Source organism: Marmota marmota, unplaced genomic scaffold, assembly GCF_001458135.2.
Source record: "Marmota marmota marmota unplaced genomic scaffold, marMar, whole genome shotgun sequence".
Taxonomy (NCBI): domain Eukaryota; kingdom Metazoa; phylum Chordata; class Mammalia; order Rodentia; family Sciuridae; genus Marmota; species Marmota marmota.
The window spans coordinates 4824009-4838521 of NW_026000077.1; the positions used below are offsets into that span (position 1 = coordinate 4824009).

General features: G+C 48.9%; 1 protein-coding gene and 1 non-coding gene across 4 annotated transcripts in view; one reads left to right on the forward strand and one right to left on the reverse strand.

The window, feature by feature from the left end:
• Positions 1–14513, reverse strand: part of Igsf3 (immunoglobulin superfamily member 3) — an 88783-nt gene that overhangs the window by 45023 nt on the left and 29247 nt on the right. The window lies entirely within an intron of this gene.
• On the forward strand, positions 2687–2764 carry Trnaa-ugc. The gene has a single exon. It is a non-coding gene; the product is annotated as a tRNA-Ala (tRNA).

Genomic DNA, 14513 nt, shown 5'->3' on the forward strand with positions numbered 1-14513 from the left:
GGCCAAGTCCTAGATGATCCTGGCTAGGGGCATTTTGATTCAGCAGTGAGAGGACACTGTGCTTCTCATGCATTTTTTTTTTTTGGAACCCGTTCTTGGCTCAGGGACCTACATCTCTAAGCACAGGATCCAATTTATAGGATCAAGATGCATGACGGAGCACGTCAAAGCGTCAGGAGGACTCACCTTGCCATCTCACGTCTACTCTTCCAGTGGAGGCCTACCTTATCACCAAAGTTCATCCACCACCCCCTTGTCACCACCCCCTTGTCCCAAATTCTGCATGTGACTCAGTCCCACTAGTATATTTCTTTGTCTGTAATATGGAAACAATGTAATAGATAATGTAGCAATCTCACAGGGAACCCAACAGATCAAATAATACTGTGTAGGTCAGCAAATGAATATTTAAAAATTTTGCCTCATTTCTACCAATATCAATCTAAAAATAGGAAAAAAAACTTTTATAAACATAAGAGTATTAAAAAGAACATTACTGTTTAACTTTGAGTTAAAATTACATTTGCAATAAATTAAAAAAAAAAACACCTATACCTAGAAAATGATCATACAAAACACTATATTGGGCTGAATGACAGAGATGTGAATATGAGTGATTTCCCCCTCACCCTTTGCAGGAATATCAATGTCTCCTATTCTCTATTTTCCCCCAATTTTCCTGCTTATTTATGTTTGGTACTAAGGACTAAACTTAGACGTGCTTTATCATTGAGTGACATCCCCAGCCCTTTTTATTTTTATTTGGAGACAAGGTCTCACTAAGCTGCTGAGGCTGGCCTCAAACATGTGATCAGCCCCCTGAGCAGCTGGGATTACAGGTATGCACCACACTCAATCCCATTTTTTTAATATTTATTTCTCTGTTTGTTTTTTAATTAATTAATTTATTTTGGTACTGGGATTAAACCCAGGGGTGCTTAGCCACTGAGCTATATCCCCAGCACTCCTCCCTTTTTTTTGAGAAAGGGTCTCACTTAGTTGCTTAGGGTGGCTTTAAATTGCTGAGGCTGGCTTTGAACTTGTGATCCTCCTGTCTCAGTCTCTGAAATCCCTGGGATTACAGGCATGCACCACTGCGCCTGGCTCCATTTTTTAAATAAGCAAGTACATGGTACTCTTACGATGAAGATAAATGGCTATAATGATCAACACTTCAGTGAGCCAGACACCGTCCTTACTGCTCTGCATACATCATCTCATTGAATCCTCACGGCAACTGAACGAGGTCGATTTCATTACAGCCACATTTACCAGAGGAGGAAACGGTCTTCAAGGTTAAATAACTTTCTCCATGACACAGAACATGACTAATGGTTCTCGTAGTCCATGGCTCGTACTGAACATGCTCTGAGAGCATCAGTGATAAGTGATAGAACGCCAACTGCCTCTTCTTGCCCACCTGGTCTTAGAGGACACAGTGGGGAACCTTGTAACCTCAAGTTAAAATTGGGAACAGCTACGTGCAGCATGCTGGATAGGTGGAGACCAGGCCAATAAGTGCTTCACATAACTAAAAGGCTTCAAAGAGAGGAGCTCCGGAAAGCAGCGTCAGCCAGAACATCAGAGTCAACTTCTGAGGATTCCTGTTTTTCAGCCTCAGCTAAAGGAGGACAAGAAGTAACATAAGCTAAAAGATCCTCTGTTTGACCCCATTCCAGATTAGGGAACAGACAAACATAAAGCTTGGGCCTTACCAAGAACCAGAGCCAGCACTTACGGAGTCCCCGCCAGGTATCTGGCACTATTCCAAGTTCTGTGCATGTGTCAACTATGCATTAACTAATTTTAACCCTCACAGAGACCCCATGAGACAGACACTCTCAGTGACTTCCCTGCACAGATACTGAACCTGAGACAAGAAGTTGGGGAGTGAATAAAATAGGGCTAAATATACCTGCATTATGAAAAGCACATTAACAAAGAAGGCCAGGGCCAGGTTAATGTCACCACCTCTAGGGACAGTATAGTCAAAGTTCAAGGGCACAGGGGGAGCCACAAAACCAAGACAACTGGAGGCTCAGCTTCACAAGACCACAGGCACAGGGACCTGCCTCTGGGTTCTTACTCTCATCAAAGCTGTCTCTTGAGCTGGGTGCAATGGTGTACCCCTGTGGTCCCAGCTACTCGGGAGGCTGAGGCAAGAGGATCCCTTGAGCCCAGGAGTTCGAGACCAGATTGGGCAACCCAGTGTCCCATCTCAAATCCAATGTTCCTTGAAATAGCCACCAACTCCCATATAGTAAGTGCAGTTCTAAACAACCCAACAGCAAACCTGAAGGGTGGAGCCAATTCCTAATCCTCCCCCCTTGCTGACTTCCCACATCACAGGCAATAGCTGTGAGATCTTGAGCTGATTACATAGCCTCCCAGAGACTCAGTTTCTCCATCTGTAAAATGGTGTAATCTTCATAGCCCTTGCTATATTTAAAACTTAATTCCTGGAATATAATATATGCTCAACAAATGTTAAGCCACCAACTTTAGCAGCAGCAGTTGTAGTATATTAGCTCCAGCCAGGCACAGTGGTGCATGCCTGTAATCCCAGCAACGTGGGGATACTGAGGCAGGAGGATCATGAGTGCAAAGCCAGCCTCAGCAGATTAGCAAAAAACTTATCAACTCAATTAGGCCCTGTCTTAATAAAATATTAAAAAGGATTGGGAGGGGTGGGAATATATAGCTCAGTTGGTAGAGTGCTTGCCTTGCATGCACAAGGCCCTGGGTTCAATCCCCAGCATCACCTAAAAAAAGGGTTGGGGATGTGGCTCAGTGTTTAAGCATCCTTGGGTTCAATCCCCGGTCTCCCCCCACCCAAAAAGAGAGAGAAAGAGAGAGAGAGAGAGAGAGAGAGAGAGAGAGAGAGAGAGAGAGAGATTGATTGACTGATTAACTCTAGATGTGGACTGATTCTCTCAATCATCATGATAGGTTGCAGTTTCCAAACATGAAAATAAAAGTATCTCCTGTCCCATGGTCTCTTCTGCAATGTCACCATCCACACTCCCATCAAGAGGTAGAGTTTGGGGCCAGGGATACAGCTTAATGGTATGGTACTTGCCTAGTATGCATGAGGCCCAGAACTACATCCCCAGAACTGGGCAGGGGAGGGGAGGAAGAGGAGGAGGAGGAGAAAAAGGAAGAAAAGAAGTAGTAGTAGTAATTAGTAGTAGAACTTAATTCGCTTTTCTTTGGATCTGGGCAGGCTTGTGACTGTGTGACTTCCAAGGCTGGGCCATGAACAGCAACACAACTTCCACTTGGCTAGTCACGTGGTCTTGAGGTTCCTCAAGAAGCCACGGTCCAGAACCCTAGCAGAGCTTCCAAGCACCTGCCAACAGTGCCTGCCAGCCACATGAGTATACACCCCTCTACCTCCCAGCCCTGCAATCTCCCTGGCTAAAGCTCCAGTCTTACCTCCTGTGCCCCACCCAACTCCCTGACCCTCAGATTCTGTGAGCATAGCAAAATAATTGTTTTAGGCTACTGAGTTTTGGAATGGTTTGTTACACAGCAAAAATAACTGATACATACACTACATTTTCAATCAAGATTTTTTTCAGAACCTATTTTTCAATGGATACCTAGAATGAAAGTGGAAGGCAGAGATGAATGAGGTAGAGTTTTAATCGGGGGTGATAATCCTCCCCCTCCCCCCCCAAAAAATAGGCATAACTATTATTGTACAACAGAATATGCCAACAGTGAGGCAGGTGCAAAGGGCAAGGCTGAGCCTCTGAGAGGGAGAAAGTAGGTCCAAAAGCCTTCACGAAAGCAGTGGATCTGTGAGGCCAGGGAAGCCCAGGCCACATGTGAACAATGGAGAACGTCCCCAGATTAGCAGAGGTTGGCCCGGGTCTGCCAGGCGACTGGAGGGCGCATCAGCACAGGAGGAAGAGGGCACTGAAAGGCACATCAATAAAGTGAAGCAGCTCCTTTGGGGCCAGGGATGCTGTGAAAGAGACTACCAGAGGTCCACACAGAGACAGCTCAGGCTGCCAGATTGTCCTCCATCAAGGCATTCAGCTAGTGAGCCCGGGGCTGCTGCTCTGCCGTTGCCTAATGGTCTCATTACTAAATGCAGAAGCTGCCTCTTGAGTGGATTGCTAAGCTATGACTCCAGAAAATTCTTACATAATCTAACATTTACTTAGGTTAGAAATATTGACTTAGAAATGTTTAGCTATTATACTATAACAAGCCTTTGATCTCTTTAGACTACCACCACTGGTCATCTAGCTTCCTCTTCGTTTTCTTCGAATACCACAACTGTAACCTAGGGATATAGCTCTCCAGAATTCTCTTGGTGCTAGAGATAGAACTCAGGGCCTTGCATATATGCTAAGCAAGCCATCTACCGCTGAGCTACACTCCTGAGCCCAGAATTTAAAAAAAAATAACTTTTAGCCATTGATAACAGATAGTATCGTCCAGCATTTTTACATGAATATCATCATCCCTTATACTGTTTTAACACTTCTTGGTTTTCCTCCTCAAATTTTTTTTTTAATCAAATAAAATTCGAGTTCTTTCCTTTTGGATAGCTATATAGTATTCTATCATAGGATTATACCACATTGGTGAATATTTAGGTTATTCTTTCTTTTCTCTCTCACTCTCTCTCTTTTTTTTTCCTATATCAATGAGCCCTTCTCTCTTTGCATACCCACCATAATCATTTAAACCATGGGGAAGAGATATAAAAATATCTCCATGCACATAAGCTTAGTGTGAGTCCTAGTACAAGGGCCATCACTTGGAAGCCCCTAACTCTTCCATCCCATAACATATGTGGCACTAGGATGTCCCCACCGACCATATACCTCCTGCTCTTCTAACTCTGCCCCCTCTCTCTTATCACTCGCCTCTTGCCATGACTCCCAACTCCTCTCCAGAGAAGGTAGGGACCATGCCCCAGAGTCCTGCCCTCCACTTCTATTCATCTTCTGCATGCCCCCTCCTGGCCTTCTTAAGGGTAGCATGGAAGAAGCATCTGGAAAGAGAGGCAGCAGGATAGGCCCACGGCCACAGGGTAGGACTTTTCCTCGTCTCCACCTGGACTCAACCAGCACCCAATCCAAACCCTTCTAGTTGACTACGAGTGCCAGTATCTGCCTTCTATTTTCTGGAGGAGAAAAAAAAAATTAAAAGACAGGATCCAATTACTTGCCTGTAAATGCTCTCCCTGTAATTACCCTGACCACTTTTCCTTTCCATCTGGTTTCGAAGATAGCAGAAATGGGCTCCTCCTTTGAGGAGGGCAGCCTTGGGGCCCCGCCTGCTCTGCCAAGCCCAGTGGGCTGCAGAACCTCAAGCTCACAGTGAGTTCCAGGAAGGGATGGGGGCTCACGCCCCCTCACAGCAGGGATGGTGGCTCGCTCCCCTTCACAGCTGCTGCTACAATTGTAGGCTTCATTTCTGGACCTAGGATACCCTAAGTTTCTCCAGATTTTCAGTCTGGTAGAAAGGTGGCTGCTAGACTGGCCCCCCCTGCCGCCCTGCTAGCTTGAGGCCTGGAATAACTCCTCCTCTGCGCCTGTCAAGCTCCATCTCTGTGTGCTCCCTCCCTCCACCCCTGCATCCCTGGATGCTCATGGGGCCCCAGGAAGAGGACTGCTAAGCCTGCCCTTTCTGAAAACAAGGCAGAGGGTTTCTTTCAGCAGCATCAGGATGTCACTCACCTCGGTGACTACAGACAGGGACAGCGTTCGTGGGCAAGGGGTAAACAAGGCAGAGGGCCGTGAGGACCTTCTCAAGTGGCTTGGGGAACAGACCTGGATATGAAGACGTGCCCACGGCTCCCTGAGGCCGCGAGAAGTCAGCACAGCACATCCCTCAACACAATGTCCCTTCCTTCCGTCTCCCACCACCCCATGGACATAGAAAACAGGGCTGTTGCGCTGACAAGGAACCTGTAGACTTCTGAGTTGAGGGTCTTCAGAGGAGCCTGCTCTAGGAGCAGCCCTCCAGCACCCACCCCTGAAAGCACCCCTGTACACACCACCAATGCTCAATTGTAGATTTGAGGGCCATTAATGATATGCATTTCTCCCCAAACCAAGTGGGATCCCACCGGCCAGAGCCTTCTCAGTGACATTCCTTGGTCTCCTGGAGGAACTGTGGTGACCCTTTAGTGGTGGAATCACTAGCAATGAGCCCACAGCATGTCCTCTTGGATGTCATCTGGATAATCACAGAGTAGAGGAGGCAGAGAGGGCAAAGAGGGTTCAAAAAGCGCATGAGACTTCAAAGCAGCCCAAGGGTACAGCTCAGGGCACCGTGAAGTCTCAGAAGACCAGAACTGGAAAGCCTTGTTAACTCCAACCATGCTCCTCAGGACAGTCCCCTTATCCCTCTGCTCTCCAGGGATCCCCTTTATTCTCCTGGCCACAGACCTGGGCTCCAAACATTCAGCCCACACATGTCTATTGCCCATGCCGGACTCACATGGCTCGAGTGCAAATTCCCCAGACAGCAATTGCAATGGCCAAGGAACTTTTTTTGTTAACCAGCTTTCCAAAACTGTAGATTTGAGGGCCTTTAATGATATGCATTTCACTCTAGCCAGGTGTAGCCAGCTGTGCCCATTTGAGCATCTGTATTCCATCACTCAGCATACAACCACCTCCCCCTGCAGTGAGTGTGGGCAGCCAGGGACCTTGGAAATACAGAGAGCACCCTCACAGAGCACTGTCTATACTCAACTGGGGTTTTTTCCCAGTACCTGTCACTGTCATAAATGACCCATGGCCATTCCTTCCTCCTTGACTTTGACTTTCATTGTTGGTGCTCTGGGCTCTTGCCCTTTGCCCTCATCTGTGGGCAGCCGTGGGGTTGCACCTTTGTGAATTCAAGGTTACGTGCTTTAAGCATGACAATGGACAGGTAGTGGGTCCTGAGCAGGGCACAGCATCACAAACACAGGAAGCAGAACCCTTGGGGCCGGGATGAACCTGCAGCAGCCCCCACAGGAGAAGTGCAGGGAAGAAGGAGCACCACACCATGGGGGAGTTCACAAAAGCAGAAAGAGGTCCACGGAGAAAGAACGGATTAAGTAAATTACAGCACTTCCCCAGGCAGTGAGTATTATGTAGCCACTAAATATCACAGAGAAACACTCTCACATGTGAAAATGAGAGAGGAAAAAAAGGGAATAAGAAAGGGATTTCATGAAAACAGAGACCAACCGAGAAGAACAAAATGACCAAGAGGGACAGAGGAGGGGGAGGCTAAGGAAGGCACTGGGGAATAAAACTGACCAATTATGCCAGGTCCATGTACAAATATTCCACTTTGGTAAACAACTAATGGATAAATTAAAAAAAAGAAAAGAAAGAAAAATGAGACTGATAGAGGAAGGAAATGAGGGGGAGGACAAGGGAGGTCCTGGGGAATTAAACGGATCAAATTATGTGCATGTATGAATATGTCACAGTGAATCCCATTATAATGTATAATTATAATGCACCAATAAAACCATAAGAATCACAGAGACAAATATTCATAAACACCTAAAAGTGCTGGTAGCATGTTATCAAGTAAAAGGGGGAAAAGGCTATAAAGGGTTTGAAAATATTTTGCAAAAAATAACCCGCCCACATATTTGTGTGTTTTTTTTTGGGGGGGGGGAATACTGCCTTTTTTTTTTAGGATAAATAAGATGTTAAAAGTTGGTGGAGGTTCAAGGGACTTCCCCCTCTGTGTTTTGAGTTTTCTAAGTACCCTGCACCCTGAATGGACTGCCTTCATTATTAGGAAAACGATCATCAGTGATTCCCCAGATCGTCTGCCTTAACAACCCCCAAAAGGAGTCAGAGATCAGAATTTTGGTGCAGATGACTCCCGGGCTGTGTAATAGGACAGGAGTGGTGGCCAAGGGCCTCAGGTGGGAGAGGGAGCCCGTGTGAGATAGGGAAGGGGTTGAGAGGAAGTGATGGCAAAACTGGCCAGGGCCAGGCTGGCAGGTGAACCCGGCAGGTGAGCGAGCAAGGGGTCCGAGGGTTCTTCAGTTGCCCTCTATGTAGACACTGTCTGCCTAGGGCCTGGTCGAACAGGTTTGACCTCATCTACTTAAGTTTTTTAAGCTGTTTAGTGACTTCCCTAAAAACTCCTTATTTTCTGAATTATTAAACTTTCAATGCCACGTTGATCCCTTCTGAGCCTTCCACTGCGTCTCTGCTCTTGCCTCTTCCCATCAGACGCCTCGATACAGCATTAACAGATACTACAGGCCTGATGAAAATCATCCTTCTGGGGCACAGTGAAGGCACCTGAATGACAGATGGTTTGAGGATCCTGAGAAAGCACCAGTGTAGGCATCAACGTCCAGGCTTTCGCTGACTTACACGGGGCCAAGGACGAGACACGCGGTGCGGGGCTGTTTCTAAATCCCCATCCAGCGCCAGGCCCTGCAGGAACTGAGATTTCAGGATTTGGGCTTTGAACATTTGCTGCAGGGCCTGACAACACAGCAAGGGTTCAAAGCCTCTGCCCCTGGTGGCCAACCTAGTTCAGATTCTGTAAGAAGCTCCCTGGGTACACCCTCTTATTTGGGGGCAATGTTTAAGAAGCTGTCTCCGAAAGAAGACAAAAGACACAAGGAGATGTATCATCCTGAAATAGACATGAAAGGAGAAAGGACTCTGTACCTGCTATCGCAGGCACTGCCCAAGTCTGCACAATCCTAGCTCTTCCACAGGTGTCTTCTCTCTCCCTCCCCCACCCTCTCTTGTGTACCAGCAATTGAACCCAGGGATGCTTAACCACTGAGCCACACTCCAGTTCTTTCTATATTTTATTTTCAGACAGGGTCTCATTAAGTTGCTTAGACCCTCGATAAGATGCTGAGGCTGGCTTTGAACTCACCATCCTCCTGTCTCCCGAGTCACTGGGATTATAGGCATGTACCACCAAACCCGGTGGTGTCTTCTCATTTTAACTTTATTACCATCTGGTGAGAAAAGTGCGTTGTCTCCTCTTCACAGATACGCGCAAACTGAGGGTCCAAGAAACTGCCAGAGAGAGATGCAGAACAAGCATCACTCACCACCTCTGACTCCAGGCTCCTTTCACGAATTCATTCACAAATATTTATGGTGCCTCTTCTTTGATGGTCACAGTGTCAAAGGGCCAGGTGACAAGACCCACATCCTCACAGTGGAGGAGGGGGAGACAGATATATGAATGGTGCTGTGAAGGACATGGAGAATAGAGCCAAGGGTCCCTTCTAACTATGGGGGACGGGTCAGGAAGGACCCACAGAAGAGAGGTCTCCTGTGCCAGGTGTTCAACAGGAGGAGTGGGTCCTTCTGGATGGAGGTTCAGGTGTAATGCAGGGTGTCAACACAGGGCAGCTTGAGGACATGAAGAGTGACCCAGGGAGCTGGAGTCCAGAGAAACGCAGGAGCTTCACGACAGTGGGTGGATGGTGGTGCAGAGGGGTAAGGGACGACCAAGACAATGCAGCAGAAAGTGGCCAGGCCAGGGCCAGGCTCAGGTGCCATGCTGAAGAGCTTGGGCTTCCGCCCCTGGGCAGGGGACAGCCCCTGAAGAGCATAAAGAAGAAAGCAAACATTCTGAATCGTGTCTCGAGGAGACGGTTCTAGCAGGAGAGATGGCAAAAGGAGTCCTAGCAGAAAACTCCTGAAGTGACATACGTGAGAGCCACTGAGGACCACCCCCCCATAGAGCAAATAATGTGGGCAGAGGGGGAAGTCTGGAAGGACCCATCCAAAGAAATGCGATCAAGAGACAAGAACGGGGGGCACCCAGGGGGCAGTCCAGAGGCAATCCCAGGCCTTGGACAACTGCTGGGGAGAAGATGGTGGGGTCTCCACCGGACAGAAAATCTACTCTCCAGGCCCAGCCGACTCTCTAAACCACCCTGTCATGTACCCTAAAAACCCATCTCCTGCAGCCCGCCCTCAGCAGGACTGAGGGAGCAGAGACCAACCTTCCCATGGCTGACAGATGGCAAGCATCCAGACAGGATTTTCCTCCATGGGCCATGATAACCCATCAATCGATGTGAGAGAGATGCCAGAAGATGGTTAATTGAGGGCCACTTTAAAAGACCTGGCAGTCAGTCCTCCTCAAAGTCTCCATCGGCTGCGGACCCCGTTAACTCCCAAATGAGCTGTGCTCACCACAAAGGTTCAGACAGAGCAAAAGTCACTGAGGGCAGAGCCCATTCCTGGAAAACAAGATGCTACAAACTTACACAGCTCAACCAAGGAAGGGCTCGGGGAGACTCTGCTGAGCTTACTGAGAAAAAAAAAAAGAAGGACAAACAAGATGTCCTATTAGAAAATAACCCCACTGGGCTGGGGGTGAAGCACATGCTTAGCATCCACAAGGCCCTGAGTTCAATCCCTACCGTCACACACACCAAAAAAAAAAAAAAAGAAGAAGAAGAAAATGATCTTATTAATGAGGGCTCTGGTGGCAGAGCAGGGAAGGCTGTCACTTTGCTAGAGCTTCACGTTTAAAATACCTACGTGGTCATCGAACGCGGAGAAGGCTGACCATCCCAGAGGTCCACCCGTCTATCGAGTGCTGACAACCGGACTTATCAGTGGCCTTTTTCCGTCCAGCGAGGTGAGATACAAATCTGTGTGGGGTGGGGGGTGCCAGCCCGGCTCAGCGGCGGACTGCCATCACATGGTGACATGTTCTCTAGGATTTACACTGCAACTCAGACACCACCTCTGAGATAACTGCAGGATGATGATGGCCCAGCATACGGAATGAGGCGCCCTCAGAGGCGGGTAAGAAAGCAACCCTGCCAGACAGCAAACGGGCAAGCAGAGGCTGAAGGATTCGGTTTTAACTCTTCCCCGCAATCCTTTTCCAGCCATGTATTGCTATCTCCCCAAACACAGGAAGGACATTAAAGGGATTCGTATTCTAGGGAGGAAAAAAGAGAGATGGTGCTTATGAACTCAGAGCCGACCTTGCCCGGCAGGATGAACGGGCCACACGTGTGCGGCCCTACAGCGCCCGGCCCCAGTGTGAGCAGGACAGACGCTGGCCTGCTCCAGGACAACAAAAGGCTGCAATGAGGAACAGATAAGTCAAAAGACAGACTGCAGCTCCGGGAAAGTTCCAAATCCCATGGATAGGGGGCGACGACGTGAGTGTATTTACTGAGCATTTGATTTACTTGCTCAGGCAAAATCCCAGAAGTAAGAGACCCTGGGATCTGAGCAGAGTCTCTCCACCACAGCTATCCCTCCCAGGCTCCTTGTAAAGTAATGAATTTTGTGGACACTCACAGAGAAAAATAGCCTCAAATGCTATGGATCGATGATGCTGTGCACTGCAGAAACAGCCTCCGGCTTCTACGGGGCTGCATCTGGGAGGACTGGGAGTTCAGCTGCATCGGTCTCTTTGAAAGCCAGCCCCCAGGCGTGGGCGTGGCACTACCGCCCCACACTCCTTGCACTTGGGATGTGGGTTCAAATCCCGTCACGGCTGGGTCAAGTGCTTCTCAGCTCCTGCTTCAGGGAGCCAAAGGTGGATGCAGGTCACCATCCACCCCAGAAAGTTCGGGAAAGTTTGGATTTTTCCCAGTGTTTTGCATTTGTGGTGGGGAGACATGAGATAGCCCTAATTTCCTCTCAAGGACTAAAATCCCTATATGGAAAAAAAAAAATCTTAAGTTTTTGTAAAAAGATAGGGAAAAAGGTAATTCTTAAAAGTCCCTTTCAGCTCCATCACTGGGTCATTCTGTGATACCAATATCCAGAACATCTAGACCCCACAATTCTATATCATACCCTGTTCAAGAGAAAGATATGCACACGTACACACACACACACAAAAAAAAATCAGAATCATGATCCTAGGTTTAAAAAGAAACACTCAGAAACCACAGAAAACAAAATGAAGAACCAACATGAATGACTCTGACGTGAATCAGAAGCAGAACTGAAAATTATGGGTTCAGAAAAGGCTGGAGCCAAGTCCAGGCTGAGGCAGCGCTGAGTGGGCAGGCCCTCCTTCTCAGGGCCCTGGAAGGGCCTTCGCTCTACAGAGGCTGAAACCAGAGGCCAGGGATCGGGACACCAGCCCTGCTACATGCAGTCCCCTCCAAACAGGCAAAGTTGGTGGAGAACAGATTCTGAAGGACACACACGAACCAGAACAGTGGTGGGCTCTGGGGGACAGGGTGAGGAACAGACTTATGCGCACCGTCTCCACGGCTCTCCCTTCTCACCGAACACACGCGCGAGCCCTGCCTACTCAAAGATGCACGAACAAAAATACGAGCTGAAGGAAAACAGGGAGACACCAAAAAAGACGAAGATAATTTTAAATTTCCTAATAAAATGTTGTCTAAAAAGCTCAGGGAACGAACCGGGGCGGGGGGGGGGGTTCGAGTGAGTGAAGACAGCTAGAAAACAAGAACACATGGTCCTGGCCAAACCCAGCCCGTTCCTGTCCTCACTCGCTCACATCTGCCCTCGAGCACCCACGGCAACGCTGGCGAGGCGCCCAGCGCACCTCCCGTTTCCCTCCTCCTCCCTGCGCACCGATCCTCAGTCATTTGCTGCCTGCTCTCCAGGCTCCTGCCTGGTGCTTGGGTTGCCCACCCAACCCCACGTGGTGGCCGCCGCCCTCCCCCACCCACAGTCACCCACAGAGGCACCTCATCTGCCACTGTCCCACCAGCACAGGTGGATTTCCAAAAGCTGGCGGCGACGGCCCCTCCCAGCCTGCTCTGCTTGACAAGTGACTTTGACCCTCCTGGGACATCAAAACCCCACAGCCATCTCTCTGGGACACTCCCTGGGAGCCCTGAGTCACCCTGAAAGCCCTTTCGCGGCTCTGAGGCCACACACAAAGAGGAAGCCCAAGCCAACCTTCATGACAGACCCCGTGAACAGAACAAGATGCCCACCCTCCATATTCCAGCTCCCTGTGCCCGGACTCCGGTCACCATCTGACTGCTGCTGGCTGGAACCTGAGCCAGAGCCACCAGCCAAGTCCTTCCTGAAGTCCCAACTCACAGGATGCATGAAAGAGGTTAAATGACTTCTGTTTTAATCTACTAAGAGTTAGGACGATTTGACACAGCTAGAGACGACCGGAACACATGCCTCTGAACAGCAGAACTTTACTGACTCACTTTACTTCATCCCTTTTGGTGGGGGGAGTGGTACCAGGGATTGAACCCAGGGGTACTTATCCCCTGAGACACATCCTCAGCCCTTTTCATTTATATTTTTAATTTTGAGACAGAGTCTCTCTAAGTTGCTGAGGGCCTCACTAAATTGCTGAGGCTGACTTTAAACTTACAATCCTCCTGCCCCAGCCTCCCCAGGGGCTAGGATCACAGGTGTGTGCCACTATACCCGGCCACTTAGATGCGGATGAACTCTACTTTCCTTAAACTCACTAGGAAAACTCAAAAAAGGTCAAGGACAGAATCCTTTCTGACAAAGGGTCTCTTGTGTGTCTCCATCCCTGTGTGTTGTCCAGTTCAGGTCAGTTTTCATGCATGGGGTCCTTAAGCCTAAAAGAAATGCTGCCCTCATAACTGGTTTGAAGGCTCTAAGCTTGACCAAGCCCGTGAGCCACCAATTCCAGATATCTATTTAAATAAATTCCCTGAGTCTGTCCAGACTGCCTGTCCCTCCCAACGATCCTGCTGTTGCGGGCCTTGGGCTTTCTCTTCCTGGAATACAGGAGTCTGTTCCCCTTCCCTCCTTTCCTAACTTGACCCTCACTCACAGAGTTACCCTCATCTTCTGCTTATTCCCAACACCTGTTAGCCCCAGCTGGCGGCTGTGGGGAATTTGGCCCTAGAGGGGAAACCGGAAGATTACCTAAGGGGTGACCCCCCAATACCAAACACCCTCCTACCGGCACAGCCTGCACACATCGCCAGGCCTCTGCACCCAGGGCTGCATCATCGCCTCCCCATAGCTCCCAGTGCACCACCCTTCCCAACTCCCCACACACAACTGCAAGGACTATTTTTTTTTTCACACCCACAATGTTCCAGAAAAGACTTAAGGCAACTCAAGCACAAAAAAATTCTCATCCTCCATTACAGTGACTACCTCCTTTTGGGAGGCACTGAAATATAGCTGTCATCATCCCAAGAATCAAATGAACAGCTGGTTCTGGAGTCTCTGGCCTCCATGCACAACAGGAAGGCAAACTCACAAGGGCCTTCCAAAGCCCTCTGCCTGGAAAGGCCCCTTCTCCACGCCACACCTAGCATCTCTGATAGGAAACCTTCCTAACTGCCTTAAGCAGGTGGTCATGCTCTCCTTCTGTGCCTGCACCCCCCTGAAACTGATCTCCAGACCTGCCTGCCTCCTGAGACTCGGGGCACCTTCAGCCAGAGCCTCATCTTAACCCATCTTTGTGTGTGCCTCTGCTTCATTACAGGAGGTGCCAAACAGATGCCTAGGGCTGAATCAACTGGACATTCTCCTGCAACCCCATTCCCAGTGTACCTCCACTCCAAAACCTAACGCTCCCTC